Here is a 25209-nt window from a genome sequence, read left to right on the forward strand (position 1 = left end):
CGTTCATACAACTGTTTTCAGTTGTATGTGAGTCTATTAAGAATAATGCATCATTAATCTGCTGCTGCGAGTATTGTATGTGAGATGCTTAGTAAAAAGGTTAAAGAAATAAAGAATGTATTTTTTGACATTGTTTTGTATAACCACATTTTTGAACTAAACGATACTTTTTCTAAAGAAGTTTTGATTTTGTTGACAGAGAGAGGATGCTCGGGAGAGAGGGAGATGAGTAGCGGCCGGCCACACACGTAGATTTCAGCACAACAATCAGGTAGGCTTACACTTATCCTACATAACAAAATAATAAAAAGAGTATAAGAGTAATATATGTTACTGGGTGAAAAACGTGAGCACCAAACCTGTAAGAATCTGCTTATCGTGATGCGCGTAGAGAATTCACTAACGAAATGTACACCAAAACTTCATTTGCTTCTTTCTCCAATTCATCACTCACACTATCCTAACTTATTAATTACGTATTTAAATTGAATAATTGAGAATTTTAACTGTGAGCGAGCACGAGAAAACATTTAATAACTTTATATTGTTATTAATAAACCTGCAATGTAGAATTGAAGTGTTATATCTCTATTTCGACAAGACCATCAAGCAACTTAGTGCGTATTACCTATTTCATGCTAAACAGACACCTTGAAAATTTAACAGAACCCTACGTACCTTTACCATGTTAAAATAATTTCAAACGTATTCCCATCCCATCTTTCCTATTTCATAGAATACTCTGTAGATTAATTCCTAGGATCCTTTTATATCGTCCAAAATTCATCCTTAATGTCATCAGTTCGGAAAATACTTTTCAAATTACTAAAGTAAACGATGTTAGCAAAACTAACGTATTTAAAGGAAATTATTTTTCATACAACCTCTTCTGAGGAACAAATTAGTTTGCATCTCGCTGGGTCTTACAGATAAGAAGAAGAAAAAGAAGAAGACTTGCTTTGCTGGTCACGTAGGCTATATCATTCTTATACCTCTGAGTACTTACTTATTATTCTATTCCGTGGTTCTATGTAAAATTAATGTTTAGACTCTTACAGTATGCTGATTAAATATCTCTGGATGAAGTATTAACATATCAAATTAATATATTTAATAAAATAACTAAATACAGTACAGATTAAAAATACAAAGTAGAATTCTCCCTACAACTTTTACTTCCACTTCATGTTTATGACGCTTTTGTAATTGTTGTACCGATGCTCTCTCTAGCCTAAAACAATATTTCAGTTTGGTTCAGATGACTAAATTATCGATGAGTTAAATTGTTTGGCGTATGAAAGTAACAAGCTCGAAGAAGGATTCGAACTCATGTCGAACTTTTTAAACTGAATATTGGGGGTGAGATGAGAGCTATTCTGCTGCAATAGGCAACCATTAACACATTGTAATATACTGTATAGGGAGGGATAACATCACTACTTGGCTAAAATCCAACTTAAAAGCAAGCATACTTTAATCGCCAGAGTGGGTTTCTTTAATAAAGCGAACTTCGGTCGTGTACGTCAGTTGATAGTTTATTGCTATTCTATGATCTCAAGTAATTTTATATTTTCCTGGCCCCTCACTCAAAAGCTAAGTCTACAGTCGGTCACCCTGCATTTGGTTAAATTAAGTAACATGCTTAAACCATTTTACTTCCTCGTTTTTAACCTCCATTAGCCTATTTGTTTGCGATTAAAAGTCAGAAACTTAAAATGTTAGTCATTGATATTATTGTTTTAAGATTCCAGTTTAGATCGTCTATCTAAAAAAAAGAATGGACCGATGCTTCTAGGTGTCAAATGACGCTCAAACAAGGATTTCCTTCCTTTAGGGGGCTTTTTGATATGGTTCAAGTATTCTATTGATAATTAATTGATAAAAAGAGCTGAGACGTATGGGTACGTTTTATACATACTTAAAATAAGACAATTTGCAAAACCCATGCTGTCCAGAATAAGAGAGAAAGGGGTACAATGCTGACCGACTACTCCTTACATAAATGTAGTTTAATGTAAAGTAAATTAGTTAATGTAATACATATTATTATAGTACTAGCACTTGCTGTGGTTGCACACGGAAATGTCTGCCGAATAACAGGGACATCATAAGCACACCGTTTTTAAATGCCGTGCAAAACAGTCCAGAGATAAGTAATGATGACTGAACATGCTTGTATTTTGATTTCCAAAATCTATGTTCAGAACATCACCGAATTAAATTAAACAGAACTCAATAAATTACTTATCCAATAACAATAATTATAAATGAATGAATGTCATGAACGACAAATTTGCCATCAACTGTAATATAGAACATTTCTAAGGCTGGCCATATCATAGTTATATGGCATAAATATATTATCATATGTCTTTGACAGCAAATATTACTGTGTAATTTATAAAATATTTTAATCGTTGAAATGTGATCATATGTCTAGTTAATATTTTCTTCTATAGAGAATATATAATCAAATATTTTATAGTAGATCTGTGTCATGGAACTATGGTATTGTAATGCCAGGCTAAGTGTAATTGAAAAAAGAGGAAAAGAGAGAGATTCAATGTATCAGTAACACTAAAATAAACAAATCATATCAGAGCGTTGTGACACGCTTGTCTGGAATCATAACAAACATGTGTGTCCAAACAACATGCACACTCTATTGCGGATAATGTACGTGCATGCATCTCCTGAGGAAAACATTTATAGTATATTATATAACGATTAAACAACATGAACCGTTGCTGAACAATTTAGTAAAGTACGTATAAATATATTTAACACATTTACAACAAAAAAAATAATAAAATTTAGTTTTTTAAGTGAGAAAAAATTAAACGGAATATAACGTTGATCAATATAAAACTTTGGTTAACAACGAAGGAAAAGCATAACTAAAGATAATGAGTTAATTATTTTTGTATTATGCAGTAGACGTCATATTAACGGATCACCTACGGGACCGAAGCTTAGTCGGATAAGAGGAAGGTCGGTTAAAACGAAAATCTTGATTATTCAATCTTAAAATATAATAAAACTAACTTGATTTATAGTAATGATTGTTTCATAGATAATATCCCTTATTTACGTTTAACTTTTCTCATTGTGTGAATTACTTGTACAAAATACAATACACTATACCCACATAAATGGTTTACAACAAACTATAACAATATTATATACAATTATACTGTCTAAGACATGACCTGTAGTGACTTGTTCATTGTTATTGTTATTGAGTGTTGAGACTCATATCCTTGAACAGCGATCGACGACGTGCCGGTTACACCGATGTGAGATTAATCCAAGAGCGGTAGATAGTCCATAGATAAAACTATATAAAACGTAAATACAAGATATTAAAAAGAAGCAATAGGATAGTTTTATAATTAAATAATAATAGGATTTGATAATTTTTCTTTACAGTAAACTTCCATCTGCCTTTGGAGAGCAGTGAATCTAACATGAGGAAGTAAACATTTGGGCTTTAGTATAAAAAAGCATAATATTTATGTTTCTCTGATAATTTAAATTTTTCATCAAATCAAAATTGTAATTTTTCCTGAAATTACAATTGTTTGTAGCGTATTTTTTATGTATTATTATACGCCAGGCGGACGATTGGCCCATAATTATATATGTAAACATTGATCCATACAAGTGTAAGGGGTCTCATAATGTACAAGGGATGGCTGTTGTCATTCTGCCAATTGCGTAAGGTAATATTGGTTGCTAAAGAGAAAATTGTAATCCAAGAATCTACATTAGCTAAAAAGGATCATGTTTCCCGACACTGCGTTTGCGTGTTTAAGTGAAATGCTTCCTCAACTTTGTAAGTAATGCGAGCCTAGCAGATGTTGACTGAAGAGCTCAGAAACGATAGGAGGCCTTGTTTGATGGTTAAGGAGAGAGAAGTTGAAGGGTGGGGAGTAGTTAATGGAATGACAATCAAACTCGTCCCTGCGGTTGATAAGCGGAGTTAATCTACCCGCGGTCGCAGTCTTGTGGCTGGACTGGTCCTTATATTTTCTCATTTTACTAACAGATAATTTAAATTTCAAAAGTAATAAAATAATGCACGCAAACAAAAGGTAGACAAAACGAACCAATGGGAAACATTTCAAACTTTTCTTTATAGTAAATTTTCGCTTTCTTAAGAAAATAGTCAATCCAACAAGACATTATAAGATATTTGTATTCTTATTAAATATACCGAACGCCATGTCATGGACGAATAAGGAAGGAATTTAGATTAGAATGAGTAGTCAGTTTGCCCTGTCTGTGTTAGGCCTTTTAAGATAGCTTCTTAATACCAAAATCAAATTTTGTTCACCACCATGCTGTCCTATATGCAAGTTAAATATGAAATTGAAAATTATTGATTCATTTCTAATTGCAGGTTAGTTTTGTCGAAACTTTGAAATCAGCGTAACTATTAGACTACAACAAAAATACTTTTTCGTGATAGTATTTGACATTATTGAAAAGGACGCAAAATACTTTTTCGTAAATCTTATAATTATTCAAAATCAATGTTTAATGAAACCATTTAAAAATAGAAATTCTAACTAAACAGTGAATATAAATTATAATTCTTACTTTCAGAGTAGTTGAAGGTACTTTGAAGGTACAGTTTAACTTGATCCGAAAAAGACATTTATGGTAGGGTTTTAAAACATTAAGCAATTAAAGGAGACTGCAAGGCTTTTATACCCCATATTTCTGTAAGATATAAACACAAATTTCTATTTTTATTGTAGACGTGCTAGTCAGACTGAACATTTTGCTCATATAGTTTACCATTTTATGAATGTTTCAATAGGATTTATAAATATTTGAATAGGTGCATGTTAACTAAGACTTTGAATATTTTGAAAATTTTACTATGATGCACTTTTCAAGATTTTAATGGTGTAGTTCTGGGTTATACTGTTTTGAAATTTAGTTTAGTTTTTTAAAGTAAGAGTCTAAAAAGTGTTATAAACTTTAAGGGGTAGGTCTGATTAAATATTTTGAAAATGAAAGGAATCTACCAATACTGGAGTAAGATAGAAATAAACCAGGTGAATATTAACGTTGTGGAAAATTATAAATGATTCAGAAATATCATGTTCTTCATAAAATTACAAATTAAATATAATATTTCTAATCAAATATCTGATTCATAATTCCGTATTCCGCAATTAAATATAATGACCGGTTAGGAGTGTACTGGCCGCGAGCGGTTACTATCTTAAATACTATCACCTTATCGACCCTGCCGTAACCATGGAGACGGGCGTCCTGGTCCCCCGTGGGCACGTTTTATGCCAGCAATTTCTTGTTATGATACCCAAAAGATTTTGTGATAACGATTCTGTGTCTAAAAGGCAGTTATATTAATATCCGTTATATTAGAAATTGCTATCAATATACAACAACAATAAATAAGAAAGGAAGATAATGGCAGATATTGCGCTTATGAAACAATAGTATTCTCGTCCTTTTTAGTAAGTTTATCCTAATGAACTGCCTGATCTCAAACATACGGTATGCAGCAGTTCCGGTATTCAACTCATTTTTCAAACTAGAGTAAATTTGGTCTTGTTGTGATTATTCAAAGTCACCCAGTACGCCGCACTAAGAGATATCTACGGCCAAATTCGGTTATCTGTCCGTAAATTTATTTTCATTAGAACTTTTTGTTATAGAAATATAAAGTTTAATGAGTTTCTTATATTTGGTATCTAAATTAGAAATTTGTGATCAAACACTTGAGAATGTTGTTCTTTTACGTGATAGACACTATTTCGTGGGATATTATTCATTATTAGCCGAAGGTGCAGCCTGCAGTAGCCGGAGACATTAGTGTCAGATTTTTTTGATAGTAGAAATACTTTACAGTTTCGCCGAAACAATAATAAGGACAGCGTTTTTTGGTCTACATTTCTATTTCAGCCATTAAGGTATTACAGAAAAAACACTTTAATTGAGTTTAAGTTATATTGCGTACAGTGACTCAGCTTGGCATTAAACGTTTGGTACTGGCTTCAGTGCCATACTTTGGAAACGAACCTAACTTCAAAACTGTTGAATTTCTGTACTGGTCTGTTTGATCTTCGATTATACTAACAAACTAACGATTTCCATTTATCACTTATGGTTTTATATGCCTTTATATATCTTACATTACCTCATATTACCTATTTTATCCAAATATCTGTTTAGGACATCCCCATTACTCTCGGACTATTGGTCAATGTACCACGGTGCCATCAGAATTGTATAAAACCGTGGCAATGATAATCGTGACGTTTGATGCGATCTACAGCTTTAAGAACTACTATTGATCACGTGACAGACGTCTCGGACTGATATGGAAATTGCGATTTCTGTTCAAATTCCGTTAGATGCCTCCACGTCATCTTTTAACTTAAACTTTTTATACAGTTAGTTAATACTAAAAAAATGTAATACACCATGGTATATTGCATTCACTACTGAGAATCAGTTTCGGCGTTATCAGTGAAACTTTCAGAATCAAACTGCTTATCGCTTAAAAAAAAAAACTGATTTACCAGGCAGGACTAAAGGTCACCCGGATTTGGAAATCCAACTTTGGTCCTGTGAGATTATAATATTTATTAGCTATCTCAGACATTCGTAATAAGACCCTCTATAATTTTATTTTATTACGTGATAAGGACTATCTCGAGGGAAGTTCTTCGTTCGTCGCCATCAATGCGAGACAGTCTGCAATAATGGCCGGAGGAATTGTTTAAAACCGCTCGGAAACTAGAAATACTTTCTAATCTACTCAAAGCAATAATAGACTGTGTTATTGGTTTACTTTACTATTAAATTTGTTAAAGTAGCATACAATAAAGTTTAATATTTGTAGATAGTTAATGCGTTCGACTGCACTTTCCTGTTGTGACTATTTTTGTTAGTAAGAAGCCTGAAACACATTATTAAACCCCTGACCTTTAATTTTAAGGCAACCGGAGTCCATGAATAATGCTCTTGAACGAGTGACATGTGCACATCTCATATTTCAAAACTGTTCTTCAAAATATGACATTTACTATCCCACTTCTCCATTGCCAGGCGTAAGGGTACTTACAGCAAGTTATCTTGTTGTTCCTGGTGTAGCGACGAGGAATCATAACAGTGTAAAGTTTTGAAACCTGCTAAGCATTAAAAAAGGATGAGGAAAACCGGAGAGAAAACGCGATCACTGACTCCACTGGCTATATACTTTGCTGCTTCCATAGCAACGGGTATCCTGTCCCTCTGATGTGTTTCAACTCAACATCTCCTGTATCGATATCCATATGTTTAGTGATAAAGATTAGAATACTGTAACTTTATCTAATAGTCGCGAGTAGAAAATAACGCACTTTTAACGTTTCATTCTGCCGCTAGAACAAACAATCCCATTTTATGTTTTAAAATTAAAACCTGAAATTACCTTCATAAATACCTTAAATCTTCCGTATCGATATCAAATAGTACTGATAACAGCGATGCCTAGTGGTCGCGGGTAGCAACTATCGCACTATCACCTTATCGATCCTGGCGCTACCATAGCAACGGACGGCCTGGCCTAGTAACACATTTTATCTCAACTGTCCTTGTCCCGATGTCCATATAGTTTCTGATAACAGCTGTCTAGTGGTCGCGGGTAGCAACTATCGCACTATCACCTTATCGATCCTGGCGCTACCATAGCAACGGACGGCCTGGCCTAGTAACACATTTTATCTCAACTGTCCTTGTCCCGATGTCCATATAGTTTCTGATAACAGCTGTCTAGTGGTCGCGAGTAGCAACTATCGCACTATCACCTTATCGATCCGCCGCCACCATAGGAACGGACGGCCTGGCCTCGTAACACATTTCATCTTAACTGTCCTTGTCCCGATGTCCATATGGTTTCTGATAACAGCTGTCTAGTGGTCGCGCGTAGCAACTATCGCACTATCACCTTATCGATCCTGACGCTACCATAGCAACGGACGGCCTGGCCTCGTAACACATTTTATCTCAAACGTCCTTGTCCCGATGTCCATATGGTTTCTGATAACAGCTGTCTAGTGGTCGCGGGTAGCAACTATCGCACTATCACCTTATCGATCCTGACGCTACCATAGCAACGGAAATGTGTTGTGTGCCTCACAACACATTTCATCTCAACTGTACTTGTCCCGATGTCCATATGGTTTCTGATAACAGCTATGTCTAGTGGTCGCGGGTAGCAACTATCTCACTATCACCTTATCGATCCTGACGATACCATAGTAACGGACGGCCTGGCCTCGTAAACCATTTTATCTCAACTGCCATCGTCTCGATGTGTATATGGTTTCTGATAACAGCGATAGTAAGTCCAGAGGTCTATAGCAGTATCGCACCATGCATGTGATGTTATAAATCCTCAATTTATTTACTAATCGGTAAATGAGACCGATCCCCTCATTTAATATTCATCAGTTTTGGAGCGTGCCCAAATTTGTCTGATTTATTAAGATGGGAGTAACATTAGAATCGCAGTCTTGCTATTTTCATTGTTGGTGAACCGATAGACTAACTATTAGGCGAAGCTCGACCTTGACCTAGAGCGCGCGACGATCTTAGCTATTAAGTTGCCGTTTGAAGATCCGCCTGTCGAGGTTTGTCAATTGTGAGGAATTTTTCATCACCCTCTGGTCTTCCTAATCGTCACTGTACAGTTTTGGAAATTTTTGGAGAACTGATTTTGAGGTGAGAGCAGTGTCCGTTCGACTTATTTTGTTTCAAAGTGAAACACTTGAAAATTTTGTTCCAAAATGTTTGATTAATTAAAACTCTCAAAGTGTGCATTTTGAATCCTGCCTTAACCAGGCCGGCTTTTAGTTCAAATACCTTTTAACTCATTTGTGATATAATAACCAATGAACTGTTATTGCTAATTTATTTGTACGTAATTTGTTCGTGTAACTTTATGTAATTTATTCTTGAAGCTTTAATTTCGTTAAAATAACTGTAACTGATAACAGCCCAGTAGTTACTTATGCATTATTTACGAATGTATTTATGCATGTTACTTAACAGTATGTCCATTGATAACAATTAACATAAATTTTAATTGTTCTGTACACAATCTTATCACGTTACCACATAAGCTATGTTTTGTTTAAAACTGAACCATGACTTTTCTTTTTGTCATATTAAATTTTAATTAAATTATTATATTGTCAAACCAAGGCCAAAAGTAATTTAATTCCAGTTAATTTAGTAACTAACTGTTCGCTAATAATGTTCACTAATTTAATAATTAACTTATTGCTAATCGTGATTAACTAAAACTAGTATTTTGAGTAATAATGGCATTAATATCCTCAGTTCTAGTTAAACTGGAATATCTACTTATTATATCTAATAACATTAAGGTCGGATATTGTGCATTCTCAGTAGTAAAGGAGAAATACATTTTACAATGAATGGAAAGTAATTACTTATAATTTTGAATCATGACTACAAACCAATTGGTCATTCCCATAAATGTTGTTCGTATAAATATATTTAGATTTTAAGAACGAGGAGTTATTGTGAAAGGGTTCTGGTTGACGACAAGGGGTCGGCTTAAGGTCTCCGGCGCTCATCTGCTGGTGTGAAAGTCGCGACGCGATAACTTCTCATCTCCTTGCACCTACCTTAGGGACCTATGATAACTTCCACTGATAAGTCAGTCTATATTGAATTTAATTATATGGTTGTGAGGATTTGAGACTGATAGAATATTTTGTGCACATAACGCGGGATAGTTATGAGCTCGGATCCTCAGTCACTTATCGCACCGTCAGTCCTCATCTTGTAATTTAAGCTGTAACTTAGATTGAAATAAATTATTTCTCCTCGTCCACTTATTGGTTTTAAGGAATATCTCTCTATTTACTGTAGTGGTCACCCGACAAGACATATTGCTTTGTCTACACTTATATTATTTATAATTTAAGCTATTTCTATGGGCATATATTACATTATATTATTGGCATAACTCTTATTGCTATCATGTAATTATGTATTATATATTTATTGAACTATAAACTGTACGCTGATTACATCATTCTTTATCTTTTATAGTATAGACAATTGTAATGGCTCTCACAGCGTATTTATAAATGATTTTAAGTAGGCTTTATTATCTAAGGGTCCATTTCATATATTGTTTATTCTTTCCGCTGGTAACGGTTGTTATCGTTGGAGCTTGCTGAGATACGGTTATAGTTTCCATTAACATCATTTAATTGATCTTACATAAAGCATTGTATTTTATTTCCTTAAGTTAACCAGCCTGGGTTACTTATTAATACCTTAAGTTGCACTCTCACCTAACTTTTTAATTATTATTCCTGCACACTAAAACTAGTAATTGATTACTTGATTTCGATTTTGTATCTAGTAGTCTAAGTACTGTGACTCATAGTTTAAATTCTATCAAACCTGTTCTTTTCAAACTTTCAATTTACAGAACCAGCCACACAAATCCCATATATTTCATCACTAATTAGTACGAGTCTAACTTGCTATATTTCCGTGTGATAATCACTATTTTCAGCCTTTCATACCTAGTTTCATGCATATGTTTTGTAACAGCCGATTTGTTTGTCTTAATCTGAGGGTGATAAATCAAGTCAATGATGGTGTGCTCTCGACTAGCCTACCTACATCTTTCTGCAGAAGGGACAGTTCCTCATTCTCACCCTACTAGATTCTGCAAAAGGGAGGCGCCGTTAAAAATAGCAAATCATTATCGTTCCCTAGATCTCATCGACCCCGCCCTTCTCTGCTGAGCTGATCGAAAGCTTTAGATACCTATGGGAGCTAGCAACAATCATTTACTGAGATTTTAGCGAAGCCTATCACTCGTGGGTCTGAAATAATTTTAGTGTCTGAAAGTCGAGGGTCTAATTTCAGCGCACTCCTTTGTTCTAGTACCCTCCCCACCTCACCGGAACATTTAGTATTAAAAACCTGCTATGAAACCTAACTCAACAAAACAAACGTGAATGTCTGTGGCAAGATATCTCCATAAAGATTATCTGCAGGTTCTAAATTTGGCATGAAACTTATTTTCTACGCAGTCAAGAATGAGTTCAATAATGGTGCATGTCAAACCATGGAATTTTTATTAGCGTCATTGAGGTACGTATTAGGCGGAAAATATTTTTTTTCTACCGGGGGATGTAAAAATGTCTTTTCTGTAAGATGTACTTCTAGGTATGAATTTTGTATGTAACTTTAGAGAAGCCTACAACTCCTATAGTAGTAACCATAGCAGTTTAGCGCCGGACGCCTAGTGCAATTTTGAGTCATATGGTTGCGTGGTCAGAAACACACACACACACACACACACACACACACACACACACACACACACACACACACACACACACACACACAATCATGAAATATCAGTATATTTTGCTGAATATATATTCTCTATATTTAACAGAAATTATAAACAAGTTTACACAAATGAAAATAATCTCTTTCATCTAATAAAAAAACAAAAGAAATAAACAGAATAAATTTGAATATGATTAAAAGTTATTGAATTGTGTGGTAGATATAATAATATTTTTATTATACTGAATAAATAACAAATGTTTTATCCTATGAAGTAAATTTTTTGTGTTACATTTTAGTAGGAATTTAAAAATAAGCTGGCGCAAAATTTAAGTTTTTTGAAAATTAAGTTAATTTATAAGTTAATTATGATTTTCATATGATAAACAATTTTTTCATCCCACAAGGGGAGTGTGCGTCTTTCAACGCTTATGTTATCAAACACAGTTGCACAGAGAAAACAACCATTTATACTCGGAGTGATGAAGTAGTAGTTTTCATGGATAGAAGCAAAAGTGGTTGTTTTCGTGTTTTGCCAAACGAAGTGAAGCCAAGGTCGGAAATACGGTTAAGCGATTAAAGACACCTTGGCTCGGTGGTGAATAACAGTTTTTATCATAGGGAAAACAAAATTAAAACTTACACGTTTTATTTAATTTTTATTAAATGACAATTCAACATTGTAATACTGTGAAGTTTACATATATAAACAGCTGTTTATTTTGTATTTACTTGTATGGAAGTCAAATATTTATTGATCATAAAAAAATACATTGTGCAAATAATTATCAGAGTTAGGTTTCCGATCTATTATATAAAAATGAAACTGTTCGTGTGTAACAGCATCACTCACAAACGGCTGGACGGATTCGCCTAATTTTTTTTAATTTGTTCGTCTTGATCTGTAGAAGGTTATAGGATACTTTTTATCCCTTTCCCGATTCAGGATTCCGCCCCACTGGTTACAGAAATACCCGTAAGAAATGCATTGCAGCAAACATATGTTATTAAGTGAAAGAGTCTTTTCAAATTTTTAATCAGCTGTTCTTTAATGCGACAAAAAATATATTTATATATAATTTAATTACTACACTTATAGTTTTAAAGCATAGAGTAAGCTTAAGAGAAACGACAAATTTTGTTTAAACTGTTTCTGCAATCACTGTTAAACATAGACTTTACTATCCAGATAATACAATTCACCTTTAACTGCAATATTTATTTAATATAAACCATGCTCATGCTTGATCAGAAGAGCAATGCAGATATCATAATTACTATCTTACGTTGGCTACAAATATAAAGAATGTTATAAAATCAACCTTAGTTGTTTTTTTTTGACAGAAGTATCAGGAATGTGGTACATACCTTCATAATGCGCCCAAGAAGCTCACGAAGGAACGACTATCAATTATCTCAGCAATGTTTAGAATGTGATAGAAAATGAATAAGTGAATATAGTGTACTGTTTTCAACGGGAAATTGCGTGCGAAGCCGCGGGAAACTTATTGAAATGCGCAGCGAAGCGCGCCGGGTCCGCTAGTAGTCTATATAGGTATGTTACAGTTGAGTTACCAGTATTATATTAAAAGAAATAAATGAAAGGTTAAAAAAGGAATCTACAACGTTTCACAACTAGGACAATAATTGTGTCGTATATAATCATATATAACATATCTCGGAGGGTAGTACTCTTTACCATTTAAAAATTGTTCAATATGAACAAATGCAAATTAGCGTGGTATCTATTTCAGACAGACGTTTAAACCATTTTGGTCCAAGATACTGAGTAGAAATTTTAAGAGATCGTTCGGAACATTGGAATTAAAATGTTATTTTTAATCACAAAGTTTGAGGTTCGCGACATTTAAAGAACTTGAGTTGTGCGCCAACTGATTTATCAGATCTCAGTTATAAGGTATCGAAAAACAATCAGTTTATAGACCAGCTCAAGTATAAAAAAAGCTAGCATTTGTGCAGTCTTGTAAAAATTACTCTTTTATCATCATAATATTCTATATTATTAATATTTTAATCCATAATTTGTATATCTTTGTATTTTAAATTTATTGAGGTACGAACAATTGGTGTTACTTTTTCTAAATTTATGTGTTATTTGTTATTTCCATAACGATAGCAGTAGGTGACAGCTTCTTTTATGTAGTTAGGAATTACTTACAAATTTTAAAACTGGAACAAGACAGAAAAGTTAATGTTTATCAATGTTTTTATATTCAGAAGTGTCTTATCAAGTATATGAGCAAAGGTACTTGGTAAAAACAGCCTAATTTATTTTAAGATTCAACTCAACATTGGTTCTATATGCTATTAGTATAATTATAAATTACAATTACACATTTTTATATTTTTAAGTGTTAAAAGAGTAATTAAACTTTCATTGGACTTGTAAAATGTCCAAATATTGTATAACAATATTTTACATTATAAAAATTATGTAATTACGTATTATGATAATATAGGGCAATATCTTATTATTTCACCAACTACGTTATATTAAAACCATTTACAATATTCACCAGAATGTTTACGTATATTTCTCATAAGATTTAACCATAGTTTAAGAAGTTTTGCAGTCTAGCTTAAGTGAGATGTGGCAGATGAGACAGTAAGTAGATGAGATGGGCAAGCCAGGCCAAGGATCCTCTTGTCATGAGACGGCTGAATCAATAAAAGTGATACTTGACACAAGGCCGTCTAGTGCTTTGATCCTCTGATACATACAATCATTTCAGAATTTATAGGGATTCAACCAGGCTGAATCCTATTGTCATGAGATGTGTAAATCAATAAAAGTGACACTTGACTAAAGCCCCTCCTGCGCTTTTATCATTTGATATATGCAACAATCTCAGAATGTGTAGAGGTTCAGCCAGACCAAGATTCCTCTTGTCATGAGACGTATAAATCAATAAATGTAACACTTGACACAAGCCCCTCCCGCGCTTTGATCCCTTGATACGTGCAATCTGAGAATCTGCTGGGATTTCGTTGATAAATCGAGTGTAATCTCCGCTGACATTACTGTTTTCCTCCCAGGCGCACAGTGTAACATTTATTGATAAAATTATTCCATTCCAATATGATAGATTATGGGGATTAAATATATTATGGAACAGGGGACCAAGCGCACATGAAAGAGGGAAAATTTTATTATTTTGTCATTACATATGCCGAAAAATTGAATAATGAAATGCAGTTTATAGAATTATTGTAGGTACGATAATAGGATTTGGTTATCCAATATTTATTTACATACAATTTGGATATAATACTGTATTGAAGAAACAAAGTTGTAACTTTTCTTTTTGGTAAATAAAACGACGTCAAACGATCCAAACTACAAAACAGTATGTGATCTCACACAAACAAGATACTCTCAACATCTGTTAGCATTGCCACATGTAGAGAAATCAATCAATTTAAATTACCTGGCCAAGGCAAAAACCTGAAAATTACCTAAAAGTGTATGACCTTGAAAACCCCCTACCCCATAATTTTATTTCCCATCATCCTCTACATGGTTACATATCGATGTGACAATTTACATTCGGATTTGGTGAGATCCTTAGTAAAAAGACTTGTCCTTTTATAGGTTATATACGTAAGTAAACTTAGCTGTTTTCCCATATCATGGTTATTTGGTTGCACCCCGTATCAGTTATATTTATTTTACTCACTTCTGCCACATAAAAGCATCATCAGCCACAAAAACTTGAAAAAGTTGGACGGCACACCTTTGTTTGTATAAACTGTTTCTTATTATGATCCTTCGCAATGATGAAACCGTTATAAACCCACAAATAAAGTAATTAGTGATATAATAAATTTATTGAGAGAAGACGATTATACATGTTAATGTAGTTAAGACCATTCATTATCCTCTTTTTTATTATGTTTTCTGGTAGCTGAGCACAGGTTAATAACATACCAAAACACAATAAACGCTACATTGCATAGTGCAATGCCAAATACAAATAGAGTGAAGTAATATTTTTCTCGATCAGAAATTCTCGCTTTGAAACAAGTCAAGCTGTGAAAGTAACTGGTAATAACTCACGTTTCTTCTAAATAATAACAATGTTATTAAAGTACTCTCATTCCTGTTACAAACAGTGTTTTATTATCCCTAAAACTTGCACAACAAAATTGCCTACATTCTATATTTCAATAGCCTGTAGTAAATAGTCGTGGAGTGTTTATATTTTTCTGTTTTCAGAAATTAAATTATATTTAAAGCCTATGAATCGAGTGCACCATCTTAAGAAACTGAGATTGTGAGAACTCCCTTCTCCAAAATACCCCAGCGCTACAAAAAAGTGAAAGAGAAGTAGATTCAGTGGCCTTAGCAAATATCTCACTCAATCTTGCCTGTCTCCAATACTGATATCTGACCATCTTCACCGCAGAAAGTCCTTCAGTGCAGGAATTCCACTCCGAACTTTGTCATTCCTGTGATTGTCTGCCACACCGCCGCGCTGGGATCAATTAACAATGTTCGGCGAACCGACATTATTTCATACGTTCACAGTAACGTTCCTAGTTTAAACTGTTTCAACTGGAGAATCAAGTAAAAGTCAAGATATGGTAAGATGATTCTTTTCCTGGCTGAATCTCTGCTGATTCTGAGATTGTTGCATATATCAGAGGATAAAATTCTGAATATAGCAACAAAACCCTTTAATAAATCCTCTAGGAAACAAGATGTTTTTAAAAAGACAGACAGTTAGCAAAAATAATCCGTTTTTACGTACGATACGGCTACATTATTGCCCAAATAACCTGCAAGGGTTTGGTTTACTATTTAAAAAAACATGCGTGGACATGGCGTAATGTATATTTTGAATTAATTTGTGAAAGGAAGCTATTAAAATGAAATAAGACTGACACAAAACCATCTCTTTCATGCCTTCATGAAAATTCTAACTCATCCGAGAGATGGCACATAAAGATTTGGTGGAACACCTAAATTATTATCATAAGTGCATATCATTTTAAGGACTAAAAGGCATTCGAAAAATTAAAAAAAATGTTAACAATCATGAACATGTTGTTCATTTAAAGTTTCCAACCTCTACTTTAAAATCTTAACTGTAACATAGACATCTTAAATTAGTTTAGATGTGTAAATATACCACTTATAAAAGTCTACCACAACTTTGATTGAATATAGTGAGAGATAAAAAATGTATTTCAGAATTGATGTAAACTGAAGCATATTACTGAAGCATAAGTGATCTAGAAATTATGTTAAACAATGTAATTTAAATTCACAATTTTTTAGATTTGACTATTCTAAGTTCGTATTTAGAATACAAGATTTTGTTCATTTATATACACAGATTGATTTGTTATATTTAGTATTTGAGTATTGTAAATTCAATGTTATATTTTTATATCGATTAAACTTTTTGTTCTATTATCCTTGTTCTTAGTTTATTATTACTTTAAAAGAAATGCTTCTTAAACTTATTACAGAAAACATAATAAGTTTTCTGGCTTTACCTCTGGCTCCTCACAGACACAGGAGGTAAGAGGAAATCTGGAGGCCCTAAATAAATCTGCAAAATTTTAACTTATTGAGGTATTTTGAAAAATGCTAAAAATGCTTTGCTTCGAATGTTAAGTTACCTCCATTTCACCGCTTAATGCAGCATCTGAAATTTATAAACTTCACTCTTATGTCCTTGAAAATGTGTAAAATTAAATAGTACAAAAAATAAATAAAAATATGGTCTAACTATACAAGTCCCATTTTACACTGACTGACACGTTATCAAATAATGTTTTACAAAGTTTTACAGCGCATATGTTAGGTAATGTATTTACAGTTGGCTGAGGAGTACAATTACTTAGTCGAATAGGAAGATTTGTCGGTACACATAGAATAACAGACAGATGTGGAAAACAACCGTGGAAAGAGGTAAGTGCGATTGGAATTTTGATGCAAGTTCATTCATTATTCATCAGGCATCAAGCTATATCAGGGTTGAGTAGTTCAATATCATTTGTAGTCGTATTGAAGCAGCTGTTGTGATATTGAAAAATTTTACACGGTGCCGTAACAAAGATTCTCTAGTTTTTATTACTGGCATATTAGTTGTTATCAGCGGCCCGCGCGCATCATCCTGTCCTGTAACAGAGGAGTCATATGCATATTTATTTTAAATGGCACATCAAGCTCTCCTGAGATAAGTCGGGGTCTATAAACTTAGTGAAGACTTATATATATATATATATATATATATATATATATAAGTAATATATATATATTATATTATATTATTTTATATATATATATATAAATATAAATATATATTTGATATATATATATATATATATATATGATATGACTGATATATATATATATATATATATATATATATATATATATATCAGTCATCACTATTTCTCCAACTTTCCGATTTGAAATTTGGCACGTCATTTGAAATTTGTACATAATTAAAAAAACTGAAACATTTTCATAAAGATCAAGCCCTCCCCTTGAAGAACTATGTTTTGTTTTTCAATGGTATTATGGTTTCAACAAATAAATCCAGGATTTTTCCAGGAAGACTAACCACCCATAGGGATTGAAATGGGGTGTAAAACTCTCTAGAATAACTATATGTTTGTATTAAAAATTTCCCGATGAAAGATGAAATTTGTACAAACGTGCTTCATCACTTACAAAGAAGAACGAAAGCATTTTCATGGATATTAACTACCCAAGGGTTGAAAAAGGGGATGCTTCCCTAGAAGGACTATGTTTTTGTTTTCAAACTGCCCAATGTCCTAGAAAGACTCACACATGCATCATGACTTAAAAAGAAGAAAAAACGTATTTTCATGAATATTTAGAGATTTAGAACTGCCAAAGATCTACAAAGGGCTGGAACGCCTAGAAAAACCACATTTTCTTTTTCTTCCTGATAGTTAAATACATTTTGCAAACTTTGATCAAATATTAAGATATTTTGAAAAGTTTGCGCTTTCAAAAAGTAATTAGTGAAGATTACAGTGTTCGTTCAGATCTTTTAATGATACACCACTTAGCGAATTATTCAGAAAAATATCGATTTTAATTTACACGTTTTGCTAAAACTGTTAGGGCTATTTACTCAAATATTAATTAAATGTTGTAGAGACGTTTGTCTATTCATGTTATCATCAACAATTGTTTCACTTTCCGAATTCAGGGCCTTTTTAAACTTCAATTCCAAGTGGATCAGGAGATTGGAATATTTTACAACGATCTTCACTATTTAAAAACAATATACCTATGAGATATCTGTTATTCAATACGAAATCGCGTGCAAATCCACCAGTAACTTCTAATCATGTAATAAAATGTTTTAAATTTGATAAGTAAAACATAAATTTAAATATAGTGTTTAACCTACGTTCAGGAAAAATTTCCAACAGTGATATACATAAACTAATTATTCTAAAATGGTTGGAATATCTTACAGACCTTCACTTATCTCAAGAATTCTTATTATACCATTTAAAAGGGACATACCTATGATTCCCCTGTTGTTTAATATGAAATTGCGTGCAAGGCCGTGGGTCACCGCTTGTTAGAAATAATCTCTGAAGTGTTTGTTTCAATATTCACCTGCCATTACAATTTTCAAGGAAGTGAATACACAGAGCCAAGTAATTAGTTCTGGCTGTTATATTACAGGAGCTTCGATATTTAGCAGGCTAGTTCAATGGTTGCCGTAATAATTTTCAAGGAGGTGAATACACAGAGCCAAGTAGTTAGTTCTGGCTGTTATATTACAGAAGTTTCGATATTTAGCAGGTTAGTTCAATGATTCTGTAAGTTTTTAATAAAAAAGTGTAATTTATATTGTCTGTTTATATTTACAAATGCATTTGACTAACTACTGATTGGGGAGGTTTCTTGTCCTACTCAATTTAAAATCCATTTACAGTGATGTAAATAAGAGCCGTCTTGTTTGGGAGTCAGGTTCTCAATAGACAGCGATTATTAAGCCGCGTCTTTGTTTTGCTAAAGCCTATTGTGAGAATAATGGCTGGCCTAAGGTAAAGAAGCTCTCATAGTTCTGCTTTTATAGACCGTTTTATTTTGACTTCCTTATCGTTGGACGTGTCATAATAGATCATACGGTAATGTTATTTATGGTAAGAGTAAGAGTTAAACTTTAGCGGATAAATATAAATATATAATACTCGTATATTATATATATATTATATTATATATATTATATTATATATATTATATATATAATAAATATAAATATATAATACTCGTACACGAACACTGGCGACTGATCTCTCTTAAATTTTATAACAATTGGTATTTCTCCAAACGTTTGAGCATGTGCTAACAACTGTTCAGAAAAGAGCCTGCTCCTGAAAACCGTTTACAAATTTACCGTTGGCGAATGTTTTTAGCGATGAATTCAGTAAAGAGGTACATTTTTACTTGGTACCGTACTAACAATGGGAACCGTGTTCTTTTTAATTTTCCTTGCAACCTTGCATTATTCTTAATAGTAATGACATATTTTACATAATAAAATTATATAATTAATAATTGTAACCTTCGAAATACCCTTGACTAAGGATTCTGGCTTTAAGAAATAGGCTTTACAGAAAAGTAAATATGAATTTCCTATCAACTTAGATCGTCACTCGGGATCAGAGGATTATACAGTGGATATTATACAGGTCCATGGATGTATTGTATAGTTATAGTACAATGTTGCTAGAAATTCGAGGGTCGCAATCTTAATTATCTGGAAACGCGGCCTGAGAAGTTTAATATAGTAAACACACTTGGTCTAAGCCGCACTAAGTTGGACTGCGTCTTGTAGCTCTCTGTCAGTGTGAAATACAATTATGTGCGTTTTTGATAGATTTAAGAATACCTTATTAAAGGAGAACCAATCTGAGAGTCTTGATGAGGCTGTGAAAATGTTCTGGGACTAAGAATCATACTGTGTGTTTAAAAATTAAAAAAGTGTCATCAGCAAAGAGAAGGTGATAACGTAAGTGAATCTTTATTGTTATTGTCAATGAGATAGTCCGGGAGAACATTTATATACAAATAAAACAACAAGGGTTCCAGCACTGAGCTCTGAGCTACCCCGGATTTTATAGCCGCAAAGTTTGATTGGTTGGTATTTTCACAATGTTTGATTTAAACACACTGGACTCTACCAACAAGCTATGAGCGGAGGTCTGTTCAGCTAGAGTCCACGGATGCCATAGTTTTCTAATTTATCTAGGAGAAAGCAATGGTCGATCACGTCGAAGGTTTTGCTTAAATCAGAGAACAGTCCCAAAGTGAGCTCACTATCATCGAGGGAAGACAGCATTTTCTTTAGTGCAAATGCTGTGGCACATGAGGTGTTGTAATTATGCTTGAATCCAAATAGAAAAGGGCATTAAGATAGTATTTCTCCCTAAGAAAGTGTAAAATCTGGCAGGACAATCTTCCCGAATATCTTAGTAAAGATTGAAGAAATAGAGATTGGACTATACGAGTTTACATCACATGTAATAAAGCCATTTCAAGCAAGGGAGAGGTTTTAGCTTATTTTTAAGTCTGTAGAAAATACCATTGAGAAAGGGAGGAATTAGAAAGAAATGTTAGTACCGAAGCCAATTCTGTGGCAAATTTCTTAATTAGAGAGGATGAAAATCTAAAGATATTAGTTGAATTGCTGTTTATTTAATATATATTTTATTATCTCAGATGTCTCTCAATTAAAAAAGGAAGAGTGTAGTTTATATTATGCAAACTATTTCTAGTATTTCTATATTTTATGTAGAATACTGCGCAACATACAGGATTTGATGAACCGATTAAATAAAACGCTCCGATACGATAACAAAAAGAAAAATTGAACATTTAGGCTATCTCTTTAGGATCACCGGTGGCCCTCCCATCGACTTCCAGTTCACACACACCATGACTTTGTGGTTTATTGGATGGCCTGAAGCTGTTTTAATAATTTCATTATAAAACACGTTTCGTACAAAACTCTGCATGAGGTAGACAGAAGCGTGTTGTGATACATCGGGAACGTTGGAGCGGAGACGACCTTTATTTGACATTTTCCGCTTCATTCCATTCTTTCTCCTGTTCTTCCACTTATTACTCTCCATTCTACTCATAACAGTCAGTGACCTTCTTATCCGCTCCACTAGAGTTTCTACGTCATCGATTTATGCCCTGCAAACTTACTCCTTTATTGCACTTTCAAACGGTTAACGTTTAATACTAGTAGGGATTTCCGTCATTAACACTAACGTTTTAAAAAAAAAACTGTAGTAATGCAGTACATTTGTGCATTTATCGAGATACGAGTAGATAATAAGTTTCATGGGCATCCGTATTACCTATCAATGAGAATGGCTGACCGTAATAAAAACTCAATATGGAGGGAATGAAAATTCAATTTTTATTTTAAACATTGTATGGCCTCAAAAAGTGTGTTAGCCCAGTAAAAACATTATGGGAAATAGTTGTGTCTGAAAAAGAACTAAATATGCCAATTAATTAACGAGTTTGATAAAAGAAGCGTGAGGAAAAGTAATAACGTATTTAACATTATTTGAAAACGTATTTAATTACAGTAATTAAAACTGGAATAGGAGTTGTACACTTCTAAGGAAATGCAAATTGTAATATTAATTTCTGTCAAGAAAATGAATTTTAAAAACTTTCTCTTGGACATTAATCTTTTTTTAGACAACAAAATAATAAAGATCTTTTTTCATAAGTAAACTCGTTATGATGGACTCCCCTGGGGAATATCGACTCCGCGTGAGGGATGAGGAACATAACCACTGGCATTATGAATTAGACCCCTGAGACTCCTGAGATCGGAACAGTGACTGCTCTGGAAGAACGAAATCTAGATTTTTCGAAATACTTCTGGCCTATAGATCCTAAGTGTCTATTAGGGACTTATTACAATACCTTGTAACAATTGAGTGGTGGTTCATCCTGCATATCCAACTACGAGTGCAAATTACTTCCTTTACCCGCCATGCCTACATGCTTAGCTTCCAGACTACAGGACTGTACGGTTATACATTATGGTCATATTTACGTAATTTAAAAATGCTATCCTGCGTATGGCAACATCATTTTTCGACTTATGTGTTACTTACCTGTCCACTTATCGCGATGCTGTAAGCTAGACAAACCCAGGCCCTATTGTTGTCTCGAGAAGAGGTTTCGTGACTCAGCACTCGCCATGTCTACATGCTTAGTTTCCAGCCTACGGGACATGTACTCGTACAGATATACAGTATACTATGTATATAGGATCACATATAGTCGATCATATTTACGTAACTTAAAAATGCTACCCTGCGTGTATGGCAACATCATTTTTCGACTTATGTGTTACTTACGTGTCCACTTATCGCGATGCTGTAAGCTAGACAACCCAGATCCTATTGTTGTCTCGAGAAGAGGTTTCGTGACTCAGCACTCGCCATGTCTACCTGCTTAGCTTCCACAATGCCAAGAGGGAAGGAAACGCTTTACATACTTCGTTCCTAAATAAAATTCTGCTATTCTACTTGACCTAAAATGATTTTCTTTCTTACGTAATAAATAATAGATTAGATTAGCTATGTAGACAGCTGTTTATGGACGGTGAGGTCATGGAGTTTTCTATATTTTAACTGTGTATTCATCATTATTTAATATTTATTTAGAACATGAATTTACTGTAATGCTTTTTTAAAACAGTGCCTTTCCTGAGAAATGCAATTAAATAAAGGAATATTTTGTTTATTTATTTATTTACAGAATGAAGGTATGCTCAATTTATTCAGTTGTTGCAGTTACGTAACCTAGACCATAAATGATGGCTCAAACCCTTTCTGACAAGTAAATTAATTAATAATAATAAACACAGTTGTCACTGATTTATACCTTTCAAGCAAGTATAAACAGAATCTAGCACTTTAGTGGTTTCAGCAATCGATGAATCATTCTGTTGTTGCAGCCGTGTGATTCAGCCGCTGTTTTCCACGGATAATCTGTTAATCCCTGATTCACTTGAAACTTTCAGTTGTTTTGTTAATTCCTTCATGTTTATCTAATAATGTGAGCTGTTATATGGGATAAATGAGTTATTTAATTTCAGAAACATTTTTAAGTAGCAAGGACCCCAGTAGGTTTCAAAATATACCAGCGCACAAAACATCACACAAACTGATTCCAGTTACTAATACAATAACAGGTAACTCATACCTGTAAAATGTAGATTTTCTACGTGCAGTATGAACTAAAATGCTAGACTCTTTTTAATAAAGATATACAAATATTTGTACATAAAAAATATACGGGTGTCAAACGAGTTTTCATATAAACATATGTCCGGAAATGCTTTGTTAGCAAGCTACGACAAGCGAAAGATTTTCTAGGAAAGGATGGAAATAAGGCGATGTAAACTACGGCGTAAAGATAGTTGTTAAGTTTGTTGGATTTTATGTAAAATTAAATTAAAATTTTAATAAAATACGTACCAGACCTGTAAGACTACCCATTTCTGAGAAATCAGACAAAATATGCAATTTTAGGTCTCGAAATCATGCTTTGTTTAGATTTGAAGTACATTAACTTCATTACATGAGTAATTAAGCACACAAAATCTTTAACCACAACGTTTAGAGAATGTTATTATGAAGAATGATCTAAAATAGGCCAATAATAAAGAAAAGTAAAAGTAAAGTAAAGTAATGTCTTATTTTACCAGGCGAAGTTAGGGCTAAGAAAGCCCTCTCTAACACTTACCCTGAGGGTAAAGAAACGTAAAGTACAAAAATTAATGTTTAATGAAATCAACACATATGAAAAATAAGACAGAAAATGCAATATCTGTTTCTTAAATGAACGTTCTTCGTAAAAACAAAACATTTAAATTCATTATCTTTTATTCCAATTTCTATAAATTATACATGGTGTTCAAAAGGATTTCCTTGATAATTTATGCACAATCTAGTGCGTTTAACGAACCCACGTGTAGCTTTTTTGATAGTATCTCGGTCGTTCATAAGTATAGTTTATAAGCGTTTCAAATGCGGTTCAATAATTCATTTTTGAAATTAAGTGGTTCTGCGTATACAAGTTGCTTTAAATGACGTCAAAGTTAGTAGTCCAAGGGATTTAAATCAGAGGACCTAGGAGGCCAACTAATTGGTCCACCTCAACCAATCCATCTGCCTGGAAACCTTATCTCTAAGTGCTCTCCAACATTTTGTAAATAAAGTGCCGGTGCGCCATCATGTTGGAATATCATTTGATGTCTTCTTTCAAGTGGAAAATCTTCAAGTAGAACTGGCAGTTGGTTCTTTGTACACAAGACCAGTAAGGCGGTTTCCAAAAAAATAGGCCTATTAACTGGTCCCCAATTATATCACACCACACATAAATATGTCGAAAATAGAATTTAAAAGATCGACTCTACAACTGCTTTTGGATTTTCAGTCGATCATCGATGACTATTTTTAAAATTTAGAATTCCGTACCTTGTAAAAATTAATTCCTCCGTGGAAATTGCAATCTTATGCACTGTCACTTGGATGAAGATTTTGAATTCTTTGTAAGTGATAAGGATATGATATGTTGTTTTCTTTACATTTTCCCCAATCTGTACTATGAGATATGTTTAATCTATTTGAAAGCCGGCGAGTGCTAAGTTGAGGACTGCGTTGTATCATGTCAATATTATCTTGTTCGCGTACATGCTGTATTTAAAGGACGTTTTCTCGAAAAATTAAAGGCTGGAAAGGTTCCATTTATTAGTAAGTTATTGAAAA

At 33.4% G+C, this 25209-nt stretch overlaps 1 protein-coding gene across 1 annotated transcript in view; it reads left to right on the top strand.

Moving 5' to 3' along the window:
- Window positions 1-25209, top strand: part of LOC124366809 (melatonin receptor type 1B-B-like) — a 71274-nt gene that overhangs the window by 11085 nt on the left and 34980 nt on the right. The window contains exon 2 of the mRNA XM_046823412.1: window positions 200-271. The gene's annotated coding sequence lies outside the window, so the exon portion shown is untranslated. The remainder of the gene's footprint in view (window positions 1-199; window positions 272-25209) is intronic.

Source organism: Homalodisca vitripennis, chromosome 1 (assembly GCF_021130785.1).
Source record: "Homalodisca vitripennis isolate AUS2020 chromosome 1, UT_GWSS_2.1, whole genome shotgun sequence".
In the NCBI taxonomy this organism is placed as follows: Eukaryota; Metazoa; Arthropoda; class Insecta; order Hemiptera; family Cicadellidae; genus Homalodisca; species Homalodisca vitripennis.